This window comes from Gossypium raimondii, chromosome 3 (assembly GCF_025698545.1).
Source record: "Gossypium raimondii isolate GPD5lz chromosome 3, ASM2569854v1, whole genome shotgun sequence".
NCBI classification, from domain to species: domain Eukaryota; kingdom Viridiplantae; phylum Streptophyta; class Magnoliopsida; order Malvales; family Malvaceae; genus Gossypium; species Gossypium raimondii.
The window spans coordinates 5,954,207-5,974,380 of NC_068567.1; positions in this window are offsets into that span (position 1 = coordinate 5,954,207).

Sequence of the window (20,174 nt, forward strand, 5' to 3'; positions counted from 1 at the left end):
AGTGGCTCTTTTCCACAAGGTTGGATCTTTCCCACTTTAATCTTACCAAAATATAGCCCAAAAGCAGTCATTGGATTATGTTGTTTTTTCTTAATCACGTGGATTATGAGACTAAACATACAAGTCTTCTCAAATAAATTAGGATTAGGATACACTAATTATATGTTTTAATCATTCTATAATCCCACGTACTCCTTTTTACATTTTTTTAGTGCCCGTATATTCAAAACATGAATATTTACTAAAAAAATTTATTTGCTTGTTTAAATATTAATTAAAAAAGAATTAAATTTTTAAAAGATTTTAAAATTTTAATTTCTTTTCAAATATTTAATAAAATGACACTCAGCACCTATATTTGTATGTTTTGACTGGTACCATTAACACAATTAGTACATCACAAAATTTTCATCTCAAAAGTCGACTGTTTTCCCCCAAGAGTCATTGTCAAAATATCGCCAAAGTGCCGGGCAATTGGCACTGAAAAGTAACGAGTAATTGTCAAAATATGGCCGCGGTCTCGAGATAGTAGAATTCCCAAAGTGCCAAAGGAGATTTGCCCAAGCTTCTAAATATAAGAGTTGCCCAAGTTTGCCAAGCCATTTTGTGCTAGCTTAGCTGGAAATAGAATGAATTTAAACAAAGGATCATCTTCATCATCAACTGTGAGTGTTACTATCTCTGAAACATTCAAGTTGTATGGGGTGAAATGGGCAACTCCAGCTTTACTCCTGCTTCTCATGTTTGCTTTTACCGTATATAAATGTATGAGAGGCCGTATAACTACAAATGATGCTGAAATCACTGCCCAGGCTGATGTTGAGCTTTCTCCACCATGATATATATAGATATATCCATCTCTCGGTAATTTTAATTCTTTGCTTTTTATTTTTGTTTTGTTAGTGACTTAATTAGTACCACTATTTGTAATATACTAAAGAAAAAGGAGCAAGTTTAACCTGAGTTCTGGCACTTCACTGGATTATGAGTCTAGTTTCCCTCTTCGATTCCTCGCACTCGGATTCGATGATTCCGAATTTCTCTTTCACTTGCCTTTGCCCTTCCCTGATATTATTTTGTTCCTCGCTTATTTCTTCCATCTCAGAATTTCTCGATTCTGAGGGGTTTCCTGTCAACTTTTGGTCTAAGACAAAAACGCTACGAGCTCTTCCTCTGTTCCTCAGATGGATGAAATCGAAACCCAGGAACCTTGTTATCACTAACACCTTCCCTTTCTCCCACAACTTTCTTGCTAAACTTCTCCAAAACCAATTTTTGTTAATGTTATTAAGTAGTTCATTTCTACCAAGGCATAGTGAGCACACCAATGAAACACAGTAGAAGAGCCATAGTTGCTTAGTTATTCCTTCATTATCTCACTGATCCAAATTGTTTTATATCTGTCATCTCGTTATGTTCTTTCATATATTACTGGTCCAAATATGAACACATTTGTTAACAGTCAGTGTTGGATTCTATATGTATTTATTACTCACTAACATGTTTACTTTCATTTTCTTGAATGCCAAACAGGTTGTTAATCCGGGAAGCATCTATTTCATGATGGGCTACGTAGGAAAAATAATAATTCGTTGACTTATATCAATGAGACTTTTGTAGTAATGTGGATTTAAACTTTTTTACGTTGAATTATATCAATAAATGGTTGAATTTCAGTGTGTTTCTTTTGAGTTCCATTTATATGTTTGGGTTGGATTTTTATGACATAAATTATTGAAATATTTGACAAGTTTAAATTGAAGGGTTACTCAAATTCGGATTAATGAATATTATAAAACTATATTTGATATATTTGGAAATTTATTATGTTAACATTATCTTTTGGTACATAGAAGGGCTTTTTATTTTGCCTTAATTAACTTTACTTACTTTAATTAAGTTTAAATGCGAAATCCATTATGTAAAAATTAAATATTTTTATTTTAATATTTATATATTTTATAATTAATTTAAATAAAAAGTATATTTTTATCGATAAATAGAAACTTGAGCTGAATTGAACAAATAAGTATGTTTCATATAAAATAAAAATAAAAAGGAATTAATGTCTGACTGTGAAAGAAAACTAGAGTATAATTAAAAATGTAAAGAATTATTTTGATATTATCATTCTATTAAATATTATAATGTTTGATATTTTTTTCTCTTATAATCTTAATGATTGCAATTTTATTTTTTCTCTTACAAAGTAATTTAAGTTTTTCTAAAAAAAAATTGAGGGTTAAATATAAATCCTCCTTTTAACAACCGCCGCCTCCTCATAAAATATATAAATAAATAAATAACCTGACTTACCATTTTAAGGTGGGGAAGCTGATTTGGGCGTATACCTAAACAAATTATTCCCACTTGATTGAAGTGAATTCACTCCGCTTGACTTCTTAAAATTAAAAGATATTTTTCCAAATTTCATTTAAAAAATTTTAGTAAGTTAATTAATATTCTAAACTTGCAAGTAGCTTCGTTTAATTAACTTTAATAAATTTCACCTTATTCGTGCATACATCAGAATAAATTTGAATCGAAGTCTCAGTAGGACAATCAATTAGAATAAATAATAAATTGATTGGTTCCAAAGATGAAAAAGTTTCTAAATAGTTATATAGTGGAAACGAGTGCTCTATAAGAGACTCAAGACATAACTAATAAATAAACTTCAGAAGTGATTCAGATACGAATATAATAACGTGGGTTATAAGACCTTTTATTCCCATCAAAACCTAGTGGGTAAAGAAAAGGGTAAAATCTAGTATTGGACTTTGGGGAATAAAAGTCTTACTAGGTTTTACCCTTTTCTTTACTCACTAGATTTTGATGGGAATAAAAAGTTCTTCCTTTAATTTCTTCCGTAACTTTTCAACATCTCAGCAACTTTTTTGTTAATGTTATTAATTTGTCAAGTTTTCATTCTCAACGGATTTGATATTTGAGCTGACTTATATGTTTACTCTTATAACCCACGTGATTATAAAATACAACATAATCCAACGTCTGCTTTGGGACAATAATTTTATAAGATTAAAGAGGGAAATTCAGAGAATATTTGTTCTTTTTTTAAAGATGAGATAAAAAAAATTATCTTGCGTATAATTTAGGGATCATAATCTTAATATATAACTTTTCAACATCTCAGCAACTTTTTTGTTAATGTTATTAATTTGTCAAGTTTTCATTCTCAACGGATTTGATATTTGAGTGACTTATATGTTTACTCTTATAACCCACGTGATTATAAAATACAACATAATCCAACGTCGCTTTGGGACAATAATTTTATAAGATTAAAGGGGAAATTCAGAGAATATTTGTTCTTTTTTAAAGATGAGATAAAAAAATTATCTTATGATAATTTAGGGATCATAATCTTAATATATAACTTTTGCACATTAACTCTAATTTCTAATCAACTCATCATCAATTAGAAATTAATTATTAACGATATCTACACATGATAATAACTAAAGCCCAATAAAACTTAACCAAATTAGATCTCTTTTAATTTGGACTAATATTTTATAATAGTAAATAATAACATGTAATTATTTCTATTATATTTGATGATAGTAAAATCGCTTAAAATTGATAGATCGAAGACAACATAACAAAGAGTTTGTGATGGTAAAACACCACACACCTGACTACAACAAGAGTCTCATTCATATATAATTCAACAACTCAATTATTCAATACTAAAATTTGGTAACAAACATAGTCCATATCATGAATGCGTTCTGGAACTGTTAGGATCGTCTCGATTAAGCAACGAACAAGTAAAAATAGTAGAAGAAATTGAGAAGATGAACACACAAATTTAACGTGGAAAAACCCCTCAAAAGAGGATAAAAAACCACGGGCAAAGATAATTTTACTATAATGGCAAAAGAATGAAGAGTACAAAAGATGGAGATAAAAACTAAACCCCGAAAACTCGAAAAACAAAGAACCCTCAAGACGTAAACACAAAATTTTCTGAATGTGTTATGAGTTCTAATCTAATGGGTGTCTCTTAATTCTAAGATTGTAAAGAGCCTATTTATAGGCTAAATTAGTAAGTCAAATAAACTATACTAATAAATACTAAATCTTCTAGAAAGAAAATATATTTTTGTTTAACTTGACTTGCAAGCAATCTCTTAGAATTTGGGTCACACAATTCTAACAGTCTCCACCTTGACACGAATTCTTTCAATGCCATCTTTGCCAAAACCCGCCACGGGCCTATCTTGAACTATGCAGGGAATTAACTGAGTCGAATCTATACTTAGAAGTTGGAAGACTTCTAGCCTTCGACTTGTGCACTGCCAAATCAAAACTAACCCGGGTCTGATTTTCACGAATATAATGCCCTAACTTTTCAAAACCTGCATCCAAAAGAAAACCTCTCTTCAACGAAACAGTCATACCTTTTTCCCTCCTATGACCAAGTTGCCTCCGCTTCAAATGAGTTGACTTTGACTCCGTAACGGACGAGGGACGTCCGATTTCACCGATCCATCGTAGAACCTTCCGAATATAAAGATCGCGGTTCTTTTACCTTTTAACAAAACGAGAGCTCCACGAGATACTTTAATGTCGCTCGACTCGATGTTGATTCTGCATCCTTTCAAGTCTAAAATACTCAAGGAGATGAGATTCTTTCGTAAATCAGGTACATACCTGACATCTGAGAGTGTCCTAATCGTCCCATCGTGTATCCTAATTTTAACAGTACCAATACCGATTATTTTACTAGATGAATCATTTCCCATGTACACAACTCCACCTTCAACTGAACTGTATGTGGAGAACCATTCTCTATTGGGATACATGTGGAAAGAACATCCTGAATCTAGGATCCACTCAGACGTAAGCTTGGAATTATCGCTCGTTGACACTAACAAGAAATCATCATCGCCTTCATCGACCAAATTAGCACCAGCTACATCTTCCTCGTTACTCTCAGCAGCTCTTTTATTTCGCAGTTTATAACAATCTGCTTTGACGTGACCTAACTTTTTACAACAACGACACCTTTTGTCTCGTTTCTTTGATGCTACCAAAACGGAAGCTTGCCTATCTGCTTTGCTACTCAAACCAAACTCATTGTCGAGTTTGTCTCTACTCAACAAATAACCCTTCACATCTTCGAACGAGAGTTTGTCTCTGCCATAAATCAGGGTCTCCCTGAAAGACTTGTATGAAGAGGGTAAAGAGCACAATAATAGCATAGTTTGATCTTCATCGTCAATATGAACCTCAACGTTCTTTAAATCATTTAAAAGAGTAATGAATTGACTGATATGATCTTTAAAAAGCTCACCTTCGTTCATACGAAATGTAAATAGACGTTGTTTCAACACTAAACGGTTAGCCAGAGACTTAATCGCATAAAGAGTTTCTAGCCTTTTCCACAAGGCGAATGAGGTCTTCTCCATCAACACCTCCTGCAATCATCAGATTCATGAGGCACAACCGGATTGCGACAAGGCCTTTTCATCAAGCTCTTCCCATTCTGTTTGATTTAGATTCTCGGGCTTTTTTGTAACAACCTTTTTCAAGCCATTTTGAACTAGAATTGCCATCATCCGAACTTGCCACAGATTGAAATTTGTCTCACCATCGAACTTCTCAATTTCAAACCTTGTTGTCGCCATCTCGAACGGGCTGATCTATGAAAGTTAAACTAGCTCGATACCACTTGTTAGGATCGTCCGATTAAGCAACGAACAAGTAAAAATAGTAGAAGAAATTGAGAAGATGAACACACAAATTTAACGTGGAAAAACCCCTCAAAAGAGGATAAAAACCACGGGCAAAGATAATTTTACTATAATGGCAAAAGAATGAAGAGTACAAAAGATGGAGATAAAAACTAAACCCTGAAAACTCGAAAAACAAAGAACCCTCAAAACGTAAACACAAAATTTTCTGAATGTGTTATGAGTTCTAATCTAATGGGTGTCTCTTAATTCTAAGATTGTAAAGAGCCTATTTATAGGCTAAATTAGTAAGTCAAATAAACTATACTAATAAATGCTAAATATATTATACTAATAAATACTAAATCTTCTAGAAAGAAAATATATTTTTGTTTAACTTAACTTGCAAGCAATCTCTTAGAATTTGGGTCACACAATTCTAACAGAACAATAACCTGTTTGAAATTCGAGAAAATGAAAATAAATATGTTAATGAGTAATAAATATATATAGAGTAACTCAAAATTCATTTCGAAGCTACTTATCATTACATATTTTATGAATAAAATGTAATGCAAAGGATAGCCGACCAAATTAAGTAATCTATTAAAACAAAGCAGAATTTGTGGAACATCAATTTACATTGCTCCAAGTCTTATTATTATATAATTAGGCAATCCAAGTCTTATTATATACTCATGATCTAAGGATTCTTTTCTTTTAATCATCCTTTAAATGATGTAAAGATTTTTTCTTTTAAGATTCCAATCATATACACATTGTAAGACGTTAAAATACCATACATTTTTAGGCTTTTTACAATAAAAGTAGGATTCAAGAGACAACGTGGAGGGCTAAGCTAAGAATTTTATGTAAATCATAACAAGTTTTGAGGATTTGAATTTTAAATAGGATATTTACTTTTTTTGATGTAACATACATGAATTAATTTATTTATTTTTAAATAAAGAGAATAAAATTCTCTAGAAAAAGTTAAAAGTAAAAATACCCATGATATCTCTCGAAAATTATCCATAAAAGACACAAATTAAGGTAAAAAATTAAGATAAAATTCAAAATGATAATACTCCTAAAATTAGGAAAAAACAAACATCATGTAATGAAAGGTTAAAACAGCACATAATTTCTTTCCGAAATGATCCACGAAGACACAAATCTCCATTTAATATATACATCTATATCAGGGACTATGCCCAAGTAATATATATATATATATTATCAACAAACTCGGGGCCATGCACCGATTTAAGTTATATATTTTTGAGGAATTGGATCAGTTCTATAGATGAACACATTTTAGGTTTTGTGTTGGAGGAAAGCTGCTTCAGAAAGTTGATAAACACCTTTCTCTGGTTGTCTGAAGCAAAAGTTTAATGAAGGAAAAAAAACCCAAAAAGAAAGAAAATTACCGAGAAGAAGAGAGGCGAATATATCATTGTGGAGAAGTTCCAGGAAGCTCAACATCAGCTTGGACATTTGTTTCTGCATTTATACGGCCTCTCATACAGTTATACACAATTGCAGAAGTTATAAAGGCAGCCAGAAGCAAAGCCAAAGTTGCCCATTTCCCATTAAGCTTGAATGTTTCAGAGACGATAACACTCATTGTTGACGAGCTCTAATGAAATGGAAATGGAAATGGCTAGAGGGTAACGTCTGATCAGAGTAAGGCACCACGTATTTTGTAATTTTTGAAGTGGCTTTGATAAAATGGCAGGGGAATATATCATTGGGGAGAAGTTGGAGCTGCAATTGCAGTTGCAAACTTGCAATTGCCGAAATACTAGCAGTCTAGCCGTTTGTTTCCATGCATTAAAATTTTGGGCCCCACCGTCCAAAGTCTTGCCCATTCATCCCTCATAATCCGTTTATTCCCCTCTCCCCACCCACTCTCTCAACCCTCTTGTGGGAAACGGTTGACTCTTTGGCAATGGCATTTTGGCAATATTTTGAAAAATATTAAGAAAAAGAATCGCAAGGCCTTTCTAGCTCAGGTTTTGAAAAATTTGCAATGGGATCTCCATCATCTCCATTATATATAATTTGAATGTCTTACAAGTTTTAAAGATTAAGATATAGTTTCCTATTTTTATTAGGTTTGCAATGCCTTTGTTAATATTATAAAACAATGACCAAATTTCAATTTTAGCTCTTGAATATAAGATTCAATCTATTAATTTAATTTTTAATATAATTTGGTCTCTCCACTTTTATAACGTGACGTCATTAGTTAGCTAGTTAATATTATTAACTATTTCAATCAAAATAAATGTAAAATAACTAAATTCTAAATGTACGAAGTGCTTAAGGACTTAAAGCATATTTTAACCTTCAAAATTTATTTTATAATTTGATACAAATAAATAATTAAACTAATACTAAGCGTGAACCGAAAACTATAATAATTTATTTACAGAAGAACGACCAAACTCAAGGAAGAAAAATTAGGAATTATAGTATGATTTTGTTTAAAATAAATGTTAATTATAATATGATTTGTTTTGTTAACCTTTATTAAATGGAAACACTTCAAATGTAGAACAGTAGAAATGTGATTGAGAGTAAGGTTATGGAGAAGATCTAAAACTGTTTCAGATTAATAGAAATGTTAACTTTTGAGGATATTCTTTTTACTTTTTATTTTTATTTTTTTAAATTAAGATTTTTACTTTTTCATTTGTTTTTTGTTTTTTCCAGTTTCTCCCCTAAAATGGTGTTTCATCGGGTTTCAAGACCCTTGCAATAAAGAAGGTTGCGGGTCTTTGAAAAATAGAAGGAAACCATGCAAAAGAAAAATGGATATATGAAGACTTTTTTCCTTTCTGGGTATCGATTTTTAGAGGGAGAATGAAGGTTTTGTTTGTTAGTTTCAGTTATTATGAAAAGTCATGAGAGTTGAGGGAATATAAAAGAAGAAAGTGCGAAAAGTTAAAAGAGAAGGAATTTTTTCAATGTTTATTAATAAGAAAATTAAATTTTCAATTGGTAAGAAGAAACTTATAATTAATTGATTAATATTATGAATATCTTATTAAGTAGATATCCATCATGATCAAGATAAAGTTTTAATGTCCTTTAAATTCTAATAGTTATTAGAATTAGATCTCTACTTCTTTTATACTTCTTATACTTGTAAATAAAGACTCGATAAAGCATTGTAATTACCCCTTTTGATCACTAGAGTACATCATCTATTGCTTTCATATTTTCTTTGTTATTTATTCTCTCCATCTCTCTTTATTTTATAACACGTTATCAGCACTATCTTGCTCAAAGTGATAGTTCCTTTTATCGACGATCAAATTTATCCTTCATGATTTTCAATATCTTTGATGACAAGATGTAAAGTTTTTACGAAGTTTCTTTTATTTAATATTTCATATATGATTATTATTTTCATTCTTCTTTCATTATATGTTATCATTGTTTTGATTAAGTTATTTTATTTTTGTTCTTAAAGATGGTGAAAGATTTGATAACTGTTATCTATATGAAATCGAGAAGTAAGATTCACTCTCAAGTTTGCTTTTTCATATTTGCTTAGGGATAATCTCTTTTATTCATTACAAAGGATGTTTATAATCACTACTTCTCATTCATGGTAACATAAGTCAATCTAATCAACTTCTTTTGAAATTTGATTTGATTTCTATTAAAAAAATTCAATTTATATAATTCACTATCCGTATCTCTATGATTTTAGGGCCGTGTGTCACATGTGGTCACAACATACAATCGTGTGTCATTTTGATTTTAAGTGCAAGTTTTTTCACACAACATTAGGTTGTTACACGATCTGGAGACATGGTCGTGTATCCCTATTTCGAATACTCACACGGCTTGTGACACAGCCTTGTGACCTTATTTTGATTTGCTGTAACACCCTTAACTCGTATCCATCACCAGAATAGGGTTACGGGAATGCTACAACAAGTTAACAGAAATAAACAGGTAAAATCATGATATTTATAATATAATTTCCTAAACACCATAAAGTAATTGAATTACAATAATAAGTTACATTTAGGAGGCTTAATCGAGCTTAAAGGACTATAGAAATAATCTTAAAACCCTTAAGGACTAATTTGAAACAAGTTAGGAAATTACAAGAAAATATGAAAATTTTCAAAAATAGGAGACACATGGCCGTGTGACCAGGCCGTGTGAGTATTTGAAATTGGGACACACAATCGTGCCCTAGCCCGTGTCTTAAACCATGCAACTCACTGACTTGATGCACACGGCCGTGTCGCAAACCATGTGACTCACTAACTTGATACACACAATCGTGTCGCAGACCGTCTATGGCACATGGCCGTGTGGCAGTCCGTGTGCACCTAAATGAACCTTAAACATCAAGTTTACCACTTCAAGATTTCTTAGACACTAAGTAATTCATCTACCAGCCATTAGACCTATTCAAAATGTTATTAGACATGCTCAAATCATGCTAAATTAACCATCTTAAGTGCCTAACCAATGTACCCTTAATGGTACCACAAATATACACATTTATACAACAATATAAATCATCAACCATTCATCCATTCAAAATATATAATCTTATCAATTTTAAGCTAAATACCTAACCTTATAACTTGCTAAGTTAAGATTAAACATGTACCATATTTGTTCCTAACAAAGCTTAGCATCAACTTAACCACAACTTCACAAAATGAACTATATTCATCACCAAACCTTGCAACCATGTAACTATCATCACATTACAAGACAACATCGATCAAAAGATGAACTAATTACATGCTTTATAGATATATATACATATCAGACAAGGTCATCGACATAACGACCTATTACATGCCATATATAAACGCTCAAAAACCACCGAAATCGGATGGATAGTGTGACTTGAGTATTGATCCGATTGCCCGTTTCACGAAAAGTTATCTACAAGAAAATGCAAGTAACACAAGTAAGATTATTAAGGCTTAGTAAGTTCGTACGGTTTAATTTTAGTACATTTTTAAATGTATTATATGAACTTAATTGCATAATGTTGGATTATGTTGATGTGTGTAATTGAAAATGAAAATAATGAATTGACACAACGTCGATCACTAATTGAGCTACTTTGGACCATTACTGCAAATCAAATTGGTCCCTGATTGTTTCCAAACTATTTTTAAGGCCCCGTAAGCTCGGTTTAAGGTTCGTAAATGTAATTATTTCTCTGAATGAAATTTAGATTCGAATGTTTATTTAAATTAATAAATGAATGATTTAATTATGTTAATTATTTTGGTTTTTGTCGTAATACCCTATAACCCTAATCCAATGACAAAGACGAGTTAAGGGTGTTATAAGAACGATATAGTGATTGTAAGGCCCAATTTTAGCCCGGGCCCAGACAAACAAAAATCAATACAAACCCAACAAGCCCAAAACAAAAATAACCTAGCCCAAATAACCTCAGCCCAACCAAACCCAAACCCATAAAAACTTTAACCCATTTATAAAAAAAAAAGGGAAACAAAAAAGAAAACCTAACCATAGGTACGCCGCACCTAGGGTCGTCCACTTGCCCTGCCACCGCCGCTTCTGGCAGCCACCAACTCTGCCACCATCGGCCACCAACCACCTGCAAAACAAGACAACACGCAACAAAGCAGAAAAACAAAAGGAAAAAAGTCAAAAAACAACAAAAAAATCTAAACTAAAAAGTTGTGTAAATCGGCTATAAAAAGCCTAGATCTCGTTCTTGTAAGGGGTTATGAACATTTGAGAAATAAAAAAGGAAAAAGAGATTCAAGAAAACAAAAAGCAGAAAAAGAGAAAAGGTTATTTTTAGTTTTTTTATTCGTTTTCTATTTTTATTTTTTAGAATATACATAAATATACATATGTACACATATATATATATATATATATATGCATATATGAGAAGTAAAAAGAAAAAAGAAAAACCTCGAACACGCGGTCGACGGCGCCGGCGATTGATGGCTACAGAGGAGCCACGGTGGTCCTCTGATCGGATCCTGGGGAGGTGAAGGCCATTGAGAGGATTCTGTTTTGTGTTTTTAAAGGAGGATGAAGAAAAGGAAGGTTTTTGAAAATTTTTTGGCTTTTATACCCTAAAGAAATATTATTATTATTATTATTATTATTATTATTATTATTAGTATTATTATTATTATTATTATTATTATTATTATTATTTTACCCTTTTTACTCATATATCTATTTATTATTATTATATTGTAAAATTAATTAAATTTTCATTATTATTTTCTATTTTTATTTTTATTATTATATCATTAAACTAATTAATTTATTATTAATCTTATTACTATTACTATTTCCTTTTTTTTATTTACTTGTTGTTCTTTTACAATATTATTAAATCAAAGAGTTTTGCATTATTATTTCCATTATTATTTTTATATATTTATATACCTAAATACAGTAAATATGCTTATTTTATTATATCATTTTTATCCTTGTATAATTTTAAAACTTTAAATTATTATTATTACCATTAGCATTATTATTAATATTATTCGTAGATTGTATCATATAATATTTATTTTATAATATTAAGTTTTAAACTTTTTATTTATTTATTGTCCTTATTATTTGTCTCGTACGTTTATTATTTTTTGGCCTATTTCCTGTATTTTATTCTTCATATTGCTATTCATTTATTATTATTTGCTATGCATATCGATATCAAAATTCATTTCACATTTTATCACAAAATTGTGGTACATTTTACCGGACATTAAAATTTTGTTTTCAAAAAAGAAAAATTAAACTTTGTGTTTTGAGATTTGAAAAGTTGTACCATAACTTACGGAGTTTCAATTTTTTCGATAAATCTAAATACACGAATCCTTCTTTAAAAGCATAAATTTTTTATAATCTCGGGAATTAATAAAAGATCGTGTTCTAACTTACGGAATATGGTCTTTTCTAAAACCGAGATAATCGAATATCTTTCGAATAAATAAATTTTTTGGCATGTATTCTCGTATCGAGAGTTCAAGACATTGTGTCCTAACTTACGGGACGTAATTCTCCTTCTCGATTAACGTGAAAAATGCCCCTTATCTCGAAAATTTTTAGCATTTTAATAAAGGATCGTATTTTAAATCTCTTCAAAGTTTTCAATTTTCAACACTAGGACACTAATTAATCAACTAGGTACCAATTTTGGGCGTTACGAGGGTGATAATCCTTTCTCGTACGTAACCGACTCCCAAACTCGTTTTTCTGAATTTCGTGGACCAAAATCGTTGTTTTAATAAAATCAAATCGTTTATTAAAAAAAACTACTTTTCGAGGTGACCCGATTACACGTAATCAAAAAAGATTAGTGGCGACTCTCATATTCATTTTCGTTTTCAAAATCTAAGTCTACCGCTTTTTATCAAAAAATAGTTTCGACAGTGATGTAACACCCTGAACGTTCAACAGGTCAACCCGTAAAACGGAAACGTTATAATTCCCACTAAATTCGTGCTAAAAACATTAATACATAATTCAATGATGGTTACTAAAATAATTTTATTAATTTATGACCTTCGACCCACGTTGAATGAATTACCTTGTTCTTAAAATTCAATTACAATAATTTTTTATCCTGAGGCTTAGCCTACTGATTTCCCCATTATGCATGCTATGACTTAGAAGAACTGACATTGGCTTAGTCCCTCCCCAACATCTTGTATAGCCCATCTCATCTGAGAAACATAAAAAGAAACTAGATAAGTACTTGGAATGGACCTCATAAGTTATTAAAATAACATACTCGATCTTGATATTATTGCAATATAATATATCTTGTAGGATGATTCTACTTACACATATGCACTGATTTCCTACAAGACAAGTCCTTATCAAAATTTCTCTCCTAAGAATTGAAGGTCTTCTTTGACTAATTAAGGGATCGATTGTCATATATTTTTTAATTTCTGAAAAGTTTATTTTCTCAAAAGAAAAAACATTTGATGATTTTAGAAAAGAATGGCAAAGTATTGACAAAATATATTTTATTAGACAAAAGATTATCTGAAAATCAAAGAAAACAAATAGTAGGAATATGATGCCAGCAGCTGGTATATTTTTATTAGACATCAAATTCAATTTTTTTCCTAATAAAACATCATATACATTTTAAGTAAAAGTATAGATTTAAATATACATATTTATTTCTGTACATCATATTCACTAATTGGTTTATAATTATTAGTCTGAAAAGAACTAGTTTTAGAAATAAAATTGTTAACAACTTCTTGATTTGCTGGTAAGAGTATTAAGTTGTCGGCACGAGCATTTAAGTATAATATCAAGCAATCCCAATCTTACCACCAATTATAAAAAAGAAAAAGAAAGATATAAACTCAATTGGGAAAATGAAAAAAATATTTTTTACAAAATAAATTATATTATTATAAAGATATTTTATAATTTTATAAATCAATAAAACTTTATCCATAATTAAATACCTTGTCAATCTCAATCAAAACTTTTATATATATATAAAATTTAATAAATGTATTTATTACAAAAAAAATTTAAACATTAACAATACACCAAATATTTAAATCCATAAAAATAAAAATTATATAAATATTCAAAATTCATAAAAATTCAAAATTTAATATAAAATATATGTGAATTGCTATGCAATTAAAATACGATTCAAATTTGATATTCCTGTACGGACATTAAAATGTAAAAAAGAGTACGTGGGAATTATCAATTTGGTGTTGTGGGATTAACTGATGATTAAAACATATGATTAGTGTAACTGATTGGTATCCTAATCCAAATTTATTTGAGAAGGAATTAACTCTCAATTTTTATTTGTCAATTTAGTTCTAATTCTAGAAATTTCAGTAAATTTGGTCTTAAATATTTATAAAATCTATCAATTTAATCATAACTCTAAAAATTAAAAAGCATTTTAAAAAACATCATTTTAGCCCTTTATAATCCATATGCTAACTCGAGTGAGATATTTGAAAAAAAGAAAAGTAAAAAAAGAAAATGAATAAGAGTACCCTCTTTCAAGTCACTTGCAGCAATTTCTTTTACTATAATTTAGGTTTCACATTGGACCAAACCAATTGATTTAGAACCTATCTGAGATAATTGGTTACATTACTACCCGAACAAATAATGTTTTTAATGTTTCTTTTTCATTTGGATCTTAATTTTTTATATTTTAACTCATATACTAAAATATGTGTAAAAAATAATAGTCCTGCCAAACATAGCACTGATTTTTTTATTTAAAACAATTAAAATTGTTTTGTTGACAATGGTTATTTAATTTTATTAAAAGAGATTAAATGAAAAAAAACTTTTATTTAATATGTTTAAAGAAAAGAATTGTCTACAAGTTTGCATTAAAAATAATGCATAATGTCAAATTTAATATTTAATATTTACAATTTTTTCGTCAATTTGATCACTATTCTTTTTAGTTAAATTTAGTTATTAACGATTCAAAATGAGTCAAATCGTTTTTTAACTAAAATAAGGACTAAAACATTAATTTTAAACGATGTTGACGTGATCATTAGCAAATTCTGAGACTAAGTTTTGGGAGCCTAGTAAAATTTTCAAAAAATTAAGACTTTAATAAGAATTTTTAAAATTGGGGTCTAATTGAAATTTTGTGAGATTGATGAGATTTTTCAAAAATTTAAGATAGACTAATTAAAATTTTCAAGAAAATTAAAAAGTATAATTGAGAATTTTAAAAATTTGGAGGAAAAATTCAAGATATGTCAAAATTATGGGTGGCACTCAAAAGGATCTGGAAATAAAATTCATGTGTAATTCATACTAAAATAATACTAATTATCTTATACAACACATCAACAAATAATATAAAACTACACAAATATTCAAAATTAAAAGAAAAACATATATCAATTTGTAAACTTTTAAAAATTAGCATAAAATACATGTGAATTGTTATACAATTTACTATATTTAAAAATTTGATGTGTTAGTCTCAAACCTATATTCTCCTACAATAGTAATAATCTCGATATCAATTAAATTAAGAACCAATAAACAATAAATACTCATGTTTTGAATATTCTCACAACCATAAATTAAAAAATGCCATCTTAAATGCCATGAAAAAAACTCATTGCCCAACGTTGGTCAGTATAACTAACATATAGGTTTGTCCAACACTCCTCGACTCGTAGTCGCAATAACCCTGAACTTTTCCTATCCCAGGGCATGTCAACTATATCCGACTCTACCTAAAGAGTTAATAGGGTAACAGTTTCTCAATTTCATTTCATAATTTTATCAACCCATCATCAATTCTCAAATATGATAGCATATTTCATAACAATACTAATTCAATATCACACTTATAACAATATATAATATTTTTTACATGTATTTAATATGGTTCTTATCACTACCCATCGATCCAAATCGAGTCAATTCAACTCATTTTATCAAATCATCAGTTTATCACATAATATATCCTATTTCAGTCCAATTCAAGGTCAATTCCTTAATTTATCGAATTACACTGTTTTCAATTCTATTCAATTTAATAATCTATCTCGATAATCTATTAAATTCACACCAATATGATTCAATCAATCATAACCAGTTATCAATTCATTAATTATCTCAAATTGCAATTCATCATATTTAATTTATCAAGTAATTGATCATTTCCTTATAATTTAGTTCATACCTCACATTTTTGCACCAAATTGCAAACAGTTTAATTTACTAACAACATTCGCAAATTTATAATTCAAATATATAGAAAATTAAGTACAATAATACCATATGAACTTACCTAGTAAAAATAACAAATAAACAACTCTCTAAGGACTATTCAACAAATTTGTCATTTCCGATTATCTTTGATTTGGTCCAATTTCTGATCTATTCAATAATTCAATTCATTTTATCAATTCCAAACATCTTATATCATCCTATTATAAGAATATATCAGTTTAATTTTCTTATTTTAATACCCCTAGATTTTTTGTATTTTATTCAATTTAGTTCCTAAAATCAAAATAGCAGTAACTTTCAAATTTGAGCTCAATTTCAAAACCAATCTCAATTTCATTATTCTACAGCCCACTACTATCCATAATTACAGAAATTTCATACCAATTTAAAAATATTTACACATTAGCCCGTATGTCCAAAACTAACCATTTTTATTTTACAAACTAGTCCCTTTTTATATTTAAGCTTAAAATCTAACTAAATAACACCAATAACTTCAAAAATTTAAACACGAGTAAACTAAATCGAGCTAGCAAGATCTAAAAAGGATAAAATTTACAAAAAAAAAAAAAAACCTAAAGACACTGACCATGCAAGACTCTTTTGTGCTTCGGTTGGAGAAAGAAAGATGATGACCATCTTTTCCTTCTTTCCACTTGTATTAGTTATTTATTTTATAAATATATTATAGTCATTTAATTATAACTTTATTATTATGTTAAGAAACCAAGCTACGAACCGTCCACTAACATTATAAGGTGGAATTATCCTCATTTTAATCCTTAGTTTAATTATTATTTTAGTTTATTAGCAATTAAATATATCTATTGATTAATTGTTGCAACATTTATGATTTAATTTTTATACCTTAATTAGTTATTAAATTGACAAAATTACTCATTTAAAATCCAATTCATCTTAATAATAATTTTGTAAATATTTAATAAAATTATAAAATATTAACGGGCTTAGTTTACAGAAATAAAATCTCAGTGTCTCATTTTCCAATACCACTGACTTTGGGATCGAAATACTTGTACCTTATCTAAGTTTCTAATTAACAAATTCGTCAAATCAAATTGTAATTCGCTAATTAATCCATCATAATCCATTGATTCCAATCCCTTACTTTTAGGAAGTGGGAGGAAGTTAATATATAGCATTTAATATGTAAGGTTGGGATATATTTAATGATATTTAACATATAAATTTTTGATAATGTCATGCTATATATGGACAAACAGTTTCATAAAAGAAGTCAAAAGTCAATAAAGCAACATGATCGTCAATCAACACTAGAAATAAAGCAAAAGCCAAATCTAAGTTTTCATATTAAACAAATCCTTTGGATCTCCACCAAATTAAGACATGCACAACTCTATGGGGGTTCAAATGCTAATCCGACTATCCACGATTATTATTATATATCCCAACCTTACATATTAAATGCTATATATTAAGCTGATTAAAGTTGATTAAAGTGAAAAATACAACATACCATGAAGCAGACACACGCCTAAACCCCATTCCTCAAGCCATAAACCTAAACCCAAAACCCTAAATATAAAATTATAATCCTAAATTAATAAACATTATGTATCAAACCCTAAAACCCCAAACCGTATGCAACAAAACTTAAATATTAATCCCAAAACCCTAAAATACATAACTTTCATTTGCATGTTTTACAAAACGCCGCTAATACTAATAAACTGATATAAAAACGAAGTCGTTTTTACAAATCTTGTTCTATAGCGTTTCGTAGATAAACGCCGCTAATTTTTCAATTTATTTTATTTGTCTTTATTTATAAGTCTAATGATTTTTAGTAGATTTTTATTTTGATAATTGTTATGACATTATTTTAAATTGATACATCAATATGTATTTATAAAATTATTTCAATTTTATGCAAGTATGTATAATATATAACATATATATATGCATATCGTGGCATATTATTTATATATATAACCTCTCTTATAATCCTATATACTAGTGACATAATAAGAAGTTCAAATGCTAATCCGACTATCCATTATTATTATTATATCCCAACCTAATATATTAACTTCCTCCCACTTCCTAAGAATAAGGCAGTATCCATCGGATGGGGTTCAAATGCTAATCCGACTATCCATTATTATTATTATATATCCCAACCTAATATATTAACTTTATAGACCGAACATTAGCGGCGATTCTCCATAAACGCCGCTTTAGAGCGAGACATCGGCGGTTTATAAAAATGCCGCTAAAGATAAGACCATTAGGCGCAGACGTAAAAACACGGCTAAAATACCGGTAGCTTATCGACGCTTAACGCCAAACGCCTGAAGAATGGAGTATTAGCGGCGTTTGGGCAAAACCTCCCACTTCCTAAGAATAAGGCAGTCTGTTACTCTATTTGACGCTTTTGTAAAACGCCATGAAGAATGGAGTATTAGCGCTTGGGCAAAACCTCCCACTTCCTAAGAATAAGGCATCATTCGTGTTACTCCATTGCGGCGCTTTTATAAAACGCCGAAGAACGGAGTTTTAGCGGCGCTTGGGAAAACCGCCACTAATGTTCCCAAATATATGAAAACGACGCTGCTGGTGACTCTATTGCGGCGCTTTTTGTAAAACGTTGCTAATGCTTGGTTTTAGCGGCGTTTTGGTGTGGTGAGAGAGAGCCTCCCACTTCCTAAGAATAAGGGTAGGTGACATTTGTTGTATCACTGTTTTGAGCTCCAAATTTGTCCCAACCTAATATATTAACTTCCTCCCACTTCCTAAGAATAAGGCAGTAGGTGTGTGGGGCAGTGGGATCTTTCTTTTTCCTCCCACTTCCTAAGAATAAGGCAGTAGGTGTGGTGAGAGAGAGCGTGTGGGGGCAGTGGGATCTTTCTTTTCTTTTACTCCAATCCCGGTGTAAATATTGTAGAAAGGAGGAAGAAACTTCTGGAGCTTTCAAAATTTTCCATGCTAGAAAGGCCTTGTGATTCTTTTTTTAATATTTTTCAAAATATTGCCCTCCAATCCCGGTGTAAATATTGTAGAAAGGAGGAAGTTAAACATTATTTATCCAATGCCCCAAAGATTAATGTCACCTAGCCGGATAAACCATTGATACTGCACTGCAGATTTGGAAATTCCATGGGATGCGTACTAGATCAATATGATGAGTCGGGGAGGAAAAAGAGCAATCTATTACCTCGTAAGAAGTTCACCGAATGGGAGACAAGATATTCGCCAATCGAGAAGTCGTTTACGCCTTAGTTTGGACTACCTAGAGGTGAGATAGTACATGTTGTACCATACGACGTGGCTCATCTCGAAAATAGACCCTCTAAAGCACATGATGGAGTCAACTGCGTTGAATGACTTAATGGAAAATTTTGCTATCCGGTGTAAATATTGTAGAAAGGAGGAAGAAACTGGAGCTTTCAAAATTTTCCATGCTAGAAAGGCCTTGTGATTCTTTTTTATATTTTTCAAAATAGGATCTAATGTATGTTGCAATCATCGAAGAAGGTGCTCCAAGAGAATATCCTAGAAACTAAATTTTGATGGCGCCTCAAATGTCGTGGGTAACGGAATTGGGGCAGTCTTGTTATCCCCAGATGGAGATCATTTTCCTTTTAATAGTAAACTTGATTTTGATTGCACAAATAACATGACAGAATACGAGGCGTGCATTATGGGTATCCGTGCGGTTATAGAATG